The following is a 9,638-nucleotide window of genomic DNA, read 5'->3' as shown; positions in this document are numbered from 1 at the left end:
AAACCATGCATTTGGTTCAGTGTGTTTTGTTGCCAGCTTTCATTCACTGAGGGTACATACAGACATTAGGTCAGTCTAAATGCCCAATCATGTAGTCATTTAGAAGTCTTAAACCTCCCCAAAATGGCTCACCTGATCTAAGTTTTGGGGTTTTGTTGTTCTCCCGCCCTGGCGGGGGGTCGGGCTAGAAGATCTACTAGGTCCCTTCCGACCCTCAATCTATGAAACTATGAAACTATGAAGTTATTTCATCTAATGAGGTGCACTAACTTAGACTGAGATTGGGTTAACCCAGTCTAAGAAACAGTTAACTTAATTGTGGAAAGGTCAGGGGTACCTGCTTTGAGGAGGGCCCCAACTGAAGAGATCTATTCAGCCATTGCAACCTGGCCTGGCTCCAGAGGGTTCTCCCAATCCACTCCAGCGGAGCCTTATCAGCTCCTTGGGTGAACCAAATTAGTTTAATTACGCTGCTGGGAGCCAGCAACAAGAAAAGAAGTAAAAGAGAGGAAGAGGGGTTGGTAGTGAGAGGAAACCACACCTGCTGGGCAGGACTGAAGTCCCCGGGAATGGGGCAACAGACCTATTGGGTCTTCAAAGCTTGGAGGAGCTCAGAGAAAAAAAAAAAGAGAGAGTCAGAGAGAGGAAACCCCAGCTCCATGTTAATTGATTGAGGCTGGTGCTCAGTTAAGTCAGTGGAACAGCAATTAGTGGGGAGCAGATGAAAAAAAAATTGCTTGATTGCTGGAGTCACAACTGAGAGCCCCAGAAGGTGAACAGGGAAGGAGAGGAGCCCCTGAGATCCTGAACTGTGGGCAGAGGGAAAGAGAGAAGGAGAATGAGAGGACACGGTCAGGATTTTTGAGTTTTCTTTAGTTTTCTTTTTCCTTTTTTTTGTATCTGGCCATACCTTCCATCTGAATAAGTAGCAGTCGGCTTTGGGTCAGGAAACCACCGTCCTCCCAAATTTAATCAAATCATCAAAGTTGTGGCAGAAAGGATAGTGGAGAAGAAGTCGGACTGAGTTTTGCTGACTGACACCCGCCCTGGTACAAGTAAGGCAAGTGGATGTCATCAGGACACAGGGCCCCACGTCCATATCCTGTGATATCCTGACACTAATCTCATGAACACCTGCACATGTTTGCGGTGCATCTCTGGGGCTGGGAAAACCCAGCCACTCCTCCCAGTTCTGGGGCTGAGCTTTTCGACACTGATGGGGATATCTTTAGCCCCAGACCCCTTTCCCCAAAGACCCACCAACCCTCCTGTGACAGGGGGCTAAGTCAGGACCAGATCTTAACAGCAGCCTGCCCCTCTGTCTAGGGCCTGCCATGACTTTCTGGTTAATAAAATGAATGTAAGGTGTGGGAGGCTGCCCATTTAGTATCCTGATGCTAAGGGCATTACACATGGCTCTAACTTTCTCTTACCATGTCCCATGCGTCTCAGATGGCATCATAAGTTGGTAACAGCTTTGCCACGTGGCTGGGTCAAACTCTACCCCTTGTAGGGCCCCTAATATTCATCTCACATACTCTGCCTTTCACAGGGTCTCTTTCATACCACCCTTTCTCACAGGGCCTCTTTCATATGCCCCTTCTCACAGGGCCTCTTTTACACTTCCCCTCACTGGGCCACTTTCAACCCACCCTGCTCCATGAGCAGCCTCTTTGGGCCATCAGGCTTATCTGGCCAGTCCACACACAGCCCTTTGGGTCATTTGAGCAACCTTACTCTATGTGGCACTGGCTTTGTGCCTCTCACTGGGCTGACTCTGCCCCTAATCCCTCTCCAAGCAACTTTACAAGTTCATATTCTTATGGGGGTTGGCCCATGTGGTGCCCTTCAGGCTGCCTCTACAGTCCTACTCAGTACATCCCCGGTGCAGCCTTTCAGGTCTCCCTTGCAACCCTACTCTATACCCCAACACACAGTCCTTCAGGCTGCAACGGTGCACTCTTCTCTCTGGGGGCTACCATACAGACTTCCGCCCCCACACTCACTTGGGCCACTCTATCTCTCTGCTCCCCCTCACTGGGGCCTCTGGGGTCTTACATCCCACAGGGCTCAGGTGTCTGCAGAGGTACCTGGCCCCTATGCCTGTCTTTAGATCTGGGTGACCCACCAGGATGTGTGGGCTGGGGTTATAAGGCACCCCTACCTGCCTTTCACTGGGGAGGAAACTGGCCTGGCATTTCTGGAGCACTGCCCACCACAGGCAGTCTCACCAAGCCATCCTTCCCCAGCAGGGTGCAGTTTTTGGTCATACCCAGGACCAGGAGCCTCCTGTCATACCCATAGCTCCTGCCCTTACCTGCCAGCAAACTGCTGTCTTAGCCCTGAAGGCCTGAGCTAAAATGCAGGCCGCTCAGTTCTCTACTCTAATCACAGGGCTCTTCTGAGGTCCTGCAACTGCCACATCAGGGCTGGCCTACATCTGCCAACTGCTTTCAGCCCTTAAAGTGGCAGGCACCAAAGGTGCTCTGCCACAACCCCCATGGACCCACCAGCCTTCCCAGCCCTGCCAACCCCCCCATTTGGACCTGCTAACCTCTCCCCCACCCCACCCCACCCTGTAATGAGGCCAGGCCAGAATCTAGACTCGGCCAGTCCCAATCAACAGATCAGGGCAAGTCATGTCCAGAACAAGCATCACCTGCAGCAATCCCAGAGCAGTGTCCTGGTCCCAGCTGGACTGAGGGAGGCAATCAGAGCAGGCAAGCCACAGGTAGCAGGCCCCACCAACTTGAACCTTAAAAAGCCAGACCCACCCACACTCTCTTTATCTGGGCAAAAGCAACAGTTCTTGTTGCAGACTCTCTATGTGCTTCCTTGCTGATCTTCTGGTTTGACTCTGTTCTAACTTCAGCTTCAGACTCTAATAAGACTCCAGGCATTTCGTGATTCTGGTGCTCTGCTTGTGATTCTGATTTGACCTTTGATTCTGTCTTCTGATCCTGGTTAACTCTTGAGTTACCTTGTCTCTGGCTTTACCTTCTGACCCCAACTTGTCTGACTTTATCAATAGCTTCTGAATCCAGTTCTGACAGCAGACCACATTGGGATCCCTGGGAAACCAGCTCCCTGGGAAACCAGTTGGGGGTACATCTGTACTTCAGGTAACTGCTCCCAGGAAAGACTGCCTATGTTCTGGTGCTTAACTCTCCTATTCCCACCTGCCCCTCCCAAACTCCAAATTATTTACATGGGTTCCTTGCATGGTTTGTAGGATTGTCGAATGCCAGTTGATGATTGATGTTTAGGCAACTTAAAATAATCTGTGTGAACATAGACCGAGTACAGTTAATGGCTGTAGGCACCCTGTATAAATACATTTGGAGTCATACTATTACCAGTACAAGGGATGGCACTGTGATTTTAAGGTTCCTTTCTGGACTTTTGCTGAAGGTTGCCCTTATTTGACCCACCTGTAAATAAATACCTAGTTATTCAGGCTTAGAAGTCAAAGCCAGCTGAATCTGATGCTAGCCACATTGCTCCTTTATGTGCTATTGACTTAAGCATATTTAGCATCCAAATGGACTGTTACATTCATTCAGGGCTTTGACCTGTTCAGATTTTTTTGCAATCTGAGTAAGGAAAAATAAAAATGATTTTGAAGCTATTCATATCCTGTTTCAGTAGAAACACCCCGTCTTCTGAAGACTTGTTTGAAATGTTTTACAACATTGTTGTGCTGATCTGGACCACAGAAACATCAGAGAAGTCAACAATTCTATATCAGTGCTTTGAAGCTGGTTATCTGTAACCAGTGTTATGGAACTGATGGAAAAGTTTAGTCCTGAAACAGTGGGTGCTTTCAAACAAGAGTCTTTATTACAAAAGTTATTTTTTCTGGAAACAGGTTTTTTTCGAAAGAATCATTCCTGGATTTTGCATGTGTTAAGTTATAATTATAGCATCAATTCAGTGGAAGAATACTTCTTTTTCCAAACAGGAAAAATAATATTTTCAGATGTTTAGAGCATTAGTAAACATTAACTGATATGTGGAAGTTCCTTTCTAGTAATATTTTTTCACACAAACAGTGGATATCTCTGGCTAACCTCTATTTAAAAGCAAATTTACTTCCTTAGGATATGATATTTATTTGAATGTACTTGTTATTTACATTTGAAATAAATGGTCTGACAGCAAACTCTTCTGAGTAATACATAAAAAGAAATACTAAAAAGTCACATTAAGCCACTTGTCATCCTCAATTGTGCTTGTGCTGTTTGTGTTTTGCCTGTTCCTTCTGTAGCTTCTCATTTGCTACATTGTGCATCTGATTCATAGAATGAAAGCCCAATCCTGCTGCAATTGTACTTAGCTATATCAAGCCCCTGCCACGTTACACTTATGATGTGATTAACCAGTTAATCATGTCATAATTTGTTACCCAGCTACATGTTTAATCAATTAATGGCATGAAAAAGGAGGAATAAGCCACAAAATTATTCTACAAAATATGTGGAATAACTTTGTGTCTCCTTTCTGTCACAGCATTAATTGAACAAGTGACTATGGGCTCATGTGGCTGTGAACCCTGTTAGCTGACTGGCTGCCAGACAGGGGACTCACATATGCCCCCGAGCCTGTGAGTCTCCAGCTGATGAATCAGGTGGTAGTCAACCCACATCAGCTGATGGGGGTCCCAGCTGTGGGAGCTTGCTACTTGCTGGGGAAAGGGAGCCCAGGACTATGATTTCAGGTTCCTCCAGCACTAGCAAAAGGGAGTGATGGGATCTGATGTGCCACACATTCCTGCCATGAATATATGGCATAGCAGGAAGCAAAATTGAATGGATTGTGCATCACATCAAATCCCATCACACCTTTACCTGTACATCTAGAGAGGTTCTCAGTGTCTCATTAGCACATAATTTAGGTTTTTCTTCCTCTTAAATTCCTGTAATTCCTTGAGTTCTTCCTGAGAGCTGCTGAATTCTCACTATTCTCACTGGCATTGTGAAAAGATGAATATACTCAGTGCTAAAGCTACAAAAAAGATGCCTGTGTCCTGCCTACCTTCCTTTTAGGTGCTTATGTCCCAAACCTACATCTTCAAAATCTTTGCTACTTCCCCTGGAGGCACATTTTTAACATTCATTTTCAACAGGTACACAGAAGTACTTTAGTCTGAATATATCTGAACAGCTAAGCAAACCTAAACTCTATAATATAGGTCATTTTCTGCCTGTATTTCATGAGATTTTTCATATGATAAGCACTCTTAGAACATAATTTATAGATTAGCTTCTGAACAAAGTATGGTTAATGGGGTTCCCCATTTCTTTAACGGTTCTGAACTTAATGAAAATGTAGAAAATAAGAGATCAATTTCCTCCTGTACTTTAGGATAACTGAACCTGCATTTTTCATTTTCTAATGAGGTCCTAATTACTAGGTTACAAGCTATTGTGGGAAGGTTCTGTTAGTTTTTATGTCGAATAATTAAATATTCATTTAGTCAGAGAAAGTGAGCATGTCTACATGGCCTAGTGGTTATGGCATTCATGTTAGACTGGGAGTCCTGAGTTAGTCATAGAATTATAGAGACGTAGATGTGGAAGGGAACTCCAGAGGCCATCCTGTCCAACCACTTACCCAAGTCGGGATAATCCACCACCAGCCATAAAATCCCAGACAAATTCATTATCTAACCTCTTAGCAAAACTATGCAGTCAATCCTGACACAACACAAGACATAACACAGTTAAAGAATTGCTGCTGCTGCTATGGCTGTTAAAATATGCTAAAATATGCTATGCTGGTTAGCACTACAGATGAAAGGGACTTGGGGGTCATGGTTGACCACAAGATGAACATGAGCCTTCAGTGTGATGCTGTGGCTAGTAAAGCGAGCAAAACGCTGACTTGCATCCATAGAGGCTTCTCAGGCAGATCCGGGGATGTCATTCTCCTGCTGTACTCGACCTTGGTGAGGCCACAGCTAGAGTACTGCATCCAGTTTTGGGCTCCACAATTCAAAAAGGATGTGGAGAAGCTCGAGAGGGTGCAGAGGAGAGCCATCTGCACGATCAGAGGTCAGGAAAACAGACCTTATGATGACAGGCTGAGAGCAACGGGGGTATTCAGCCTGGAAAAGCGCAGGCTCAGGGATGATCTGATGGACACCTATAAGTTTATCAGGGGTGCTCATCAGGATCTGGGGGAACGTCTGTTCACCAGAGCGCCCCAAGGGATAACAAGACCGAACAGTCACAAACTCCACTGTGACTGATTCAGGCTGGACATAAGAAAGAACTTCTTCACTGTCCGAGCCCCCAAGGTTTGGAACAGACTGCCACCGGAGGCGGTTCGAGCACACACTTTGAACACCTTCAAGACACGTTTGGATGCTTATTTTGCTGGGATCCTATGATCCCTGCTGACTTTCTGACCCTGGGGCAGGGGCCTGGACTTGATGATCCTCTGGGGTCCCTTCCAGCCCAAATGTCTATGAAATCTATGAAATCTTTGAAATCTAAGAGACCCAAAGAAGAGGACCATGCCCCTCACTACAGAGAAAGGCAAAAACCCGCTACAGAGGAAGGTAAAAAATCTATACCAATATGACCATACGGTAAAATTCCTTCCTAACCCTAAGTACGGTGATCAGCCTGACCCCAAGAAGAGGAACAAGAATCTTTATCTAGGAACCTCTGGATTTAAGTCCCAACAGGATTACTGGCACACCCCAGGGAAAATCCCAAGCCTTGGCTGCACCCAGCACCCAATGCTTCTGCAGAGGGGCTTAAAAAAATCTTAACACATGTAGTAGCAGGAGGGGGAAAAAGTATCTCCTACCCTCATGTAGCAACCAGCAAACAGTAGAAGCATGGGGAATAAATAGGCATAGATACAACTAGATCATCCCTGACCAATGCCTGTTGTGACAGAACTAGCCTTCCTGGGCAGGAGCAACACCCAGAAGCCAGCTAGCCTGCCCCCACCTGAACTTTTCTGAACTGCCGTCCTGTGTCTTTCCTGCCATGTCTTGATGGAATAGCCAATTATATGGGAGGTGTCCCAGCCTTAGAGTGGTTTTTTCCTTTAGGTCACCTGGCTCCACTATGTGAATCTGTGTATACTCCAACCCTCTTGGTCTGATCCTACTTACTTTGGTGGCCAGCTTTAGCCATAGGACCACTTATTCTGGCCTTGGCTTCTCAACAGCAGCTGTGTGGCTGCAGCTTTAAGCCCCACAGTCTGGGCTCTGGACCTCCTTCTAGGCCCTTTGGCCTCAAAGAGACTAAATTCTCTCTCTCTCTTTCTCTCTTGCCTGAAGGGAGCTAAACTCACAAAGTGCTCTAAGGTATCTGCAATGCAGCCTACTTTGCTGCAACTTTATGTCCTACTCTCTATAGCAAGAGTGGAAAAGTGTTCTCCCTCTTCCTTCTAGCAGCCCTTCAGGTACTTGAAGACTGCTATCATGTCTCATCTTAAGTTTCTTTTCTGTAAGCTGAACATTTCCTTCAGCTGCTCTGCATGTGACCTGCCTTTCAAGCCCTTTATCTTGTTTCCCATTTCTGAAGTTTCTTTACTTCTCTTGTTAAAATGTGAAGCTGCAAACTGTACTTAGTACTCTAGATGAGGCCTAACCAGTGCTAAGTAGAGGGGCACTATCACCTCCTATGTCTTGCACATAAAACTTCTATTCTACAATTATACCTAGTACTTCCATATTTCTGTACCCAAAACTGCATTCACTTTTGACGCAGCTGCATCACACTGCAGACTCATACTGAGTCTGTGATCTACTAAGCCTCCATTCAATGTTACCATTCAGCCAGGTGTCAACCACTTTGTATTTGTATTTGTATATTTATATTATTTTTCCCAAGGTGTAGTACCTTGCATTTGTCAACACTGAGCTTCATTCTATTAGCCCAAGCTTTGCTGCCCAATCTGTCAAAAACCTTCTGAATCATGCTTCTGTCCAGCAACCTATTCGCAAGTCTTCCTGGTTTTGTGTCGTTTGCAAAATCGCTTTAAAATTTTTCAGTTTCAGCATCCAAATCATTAATAAAATGCTGAACAGCACTGATCCCAAAACAGAAGTTTATGGACTCCACTTGAAACTTCCTGCCATTCTGATATGGATCAATTTATCATTACCCTTTCTTTGTGGATATTGAGACAGTTGTCTATCCACCTCGAAGTAGATTTGTCCAGCCTGAATTTCTCCAATTTGTTTATGAGAAGGTCATGTGGGACCTTGTCAAAAGTTTTGCTGAAGTCCAGATACACTATACCCATAGCATTCCCTTCATCCACCCAAGTATTTACTTTGTAAAAGAAGATCAAGTTTATTTGACACAATTCATTTTTAGTAAATCCATACTGGGTGCTTGTGATCAGCTTTTCATGCTCCAGACACTTGCAAACCTCCTAAAGAAATGCTCCAGTAATTACCCAGGTAAAGAAGTGAGCTTAATCAGTCCATAATTCCCCATGCCCTCTTTTTGTCTTTTTTAAAGAGGGGCACTATATTGGTCCTTTTCCAGTCCTCTAGGACCTTGCTCATCTCCCATGCCTTTTTATACGATATACAACAATATACTTTTGAATATTTAAATATTTTCTATTACATATTCATTGAAATAAAACTGATCAGAGGTGCCCATTGGAATCTGATAGTAAGGGGGAAGGAAGTGATGAGTGGCCGTAGCATTTACCCCCTGGGCTCTGGAACCATGTGGAATCAGTGGCTCCGGCCACAGTCCACACAAACAACTAGTGAAAGCTCACTGTGTGTGTGGAGCTCTAGAAATGCCATTCAGCTCATTTTTGATTTTAAGTTTTGGCCTGCTGGTGAAAAAAGAATCACGGGCCTAGTGGACAAAGCATTTACCCTTTAATATAGGAGGTGTAGGGTCTAGGTCCATTTCCACCTGCTGAAGCTAAACGACTAGGCAGACAAGAGCAAAAGAATCATGGGGTGGAAGGAGAAAAAGCAAAAAGCATTCTGATATAGTAGCCCAGGGATATGGACTTCCTCTTGTCATGGAGGAAATGAATCCTTGCTACCAATGTTTTTGTGTATTTATCATTATATAGTTATGGAGTAGAGAGCAGGCTTCTTTAATGGTCCTTGAAACTGTTTCCTAGTGTGACTGTAATATATCCCCAAAATGTATAAAGAATCTTCATTATAGTACTTTTTTCTTGCAGGAAAGGTCTGTTGAAAGACATTACCCAGAAACCTTAACAGGAAGGCATGTGTACTTGTGTTTGCAGAGAGGAAAATAAAGCCTGAGGGATTGTTATTAACAATGTGAAGGTCTCTGATTTTCATTCCAGAAGGATGAAGCTAACATGTATGACACCGAGCACTCTCCTGCCCTCTCTTACAAGTCCTGTCCATCTTATAAGATACTAATCTACTCTCTCCACTGTCATAGGAAAGTAAGAGAGCTCACAAAGTAATCTAGTCCAGCCTCCTTCTCAAGTCAGGATCTTCCCTGACTAACACCCCCAGCCAAGCATTTTTTCCAGTGGGCTCTTGAAAACTTTCAAGAATGCAGATTCCACACTTTCTCTAGGTACCCTGTTCCAATCCTTGACAACTCGTATAGTCAGAAAGTTCCTCCTAGTCACAAACCTAAATTTCCTCTCCTGTAGATTGA

The 9,638-nt window shown here is 44.7% G+C and overlaps 1 long non-coding RNA gene across 1 annotated transcript in view; it reads left to right on the top strand.

Moving 5' to 3' along the window:
• Positions 1 to 2,803: 2,803 nt before the first annotated feature.
• Positions 2,804 to 9,638, top strand: part of LOC109300984 — a 27,120-nt gene continuing 20,285 nt past the window's right edge. The window contains exons 1-2 of the long non-coding RNA XR_002098384.1: positions 2,804 to 2,912; positions 3,032 to 3,122. This is a non-coding gene — a long non-coding RNA (uncharacterized LOC109300984). The remainder of the gene's footprint in view (positions 2,913 to 3,031; positions 3,123 to 9,638) is intronic.

The sequence above is a fragment of the Gavialis gangeticus genome, unplaced genomic scaffold, assembly GCF_001723915.1.
Source record: "Gavialis gangeticus isolate Ggan-Ray unplaced genomic scaffold, GavGan_comp1, whole genome shotgun sequence".
Classification (NCBI taxonomy): Eukaryota; Metazoa; Chordata; order Crocodylia; family Gavialidae; genus Gavialis; species Gavialis gangeticus.
The sequence above is the reverse complement of the archived record's forward strand: the minus strand, read 5'-3'. Positions and strand labels throughout refer to the sequence as shown.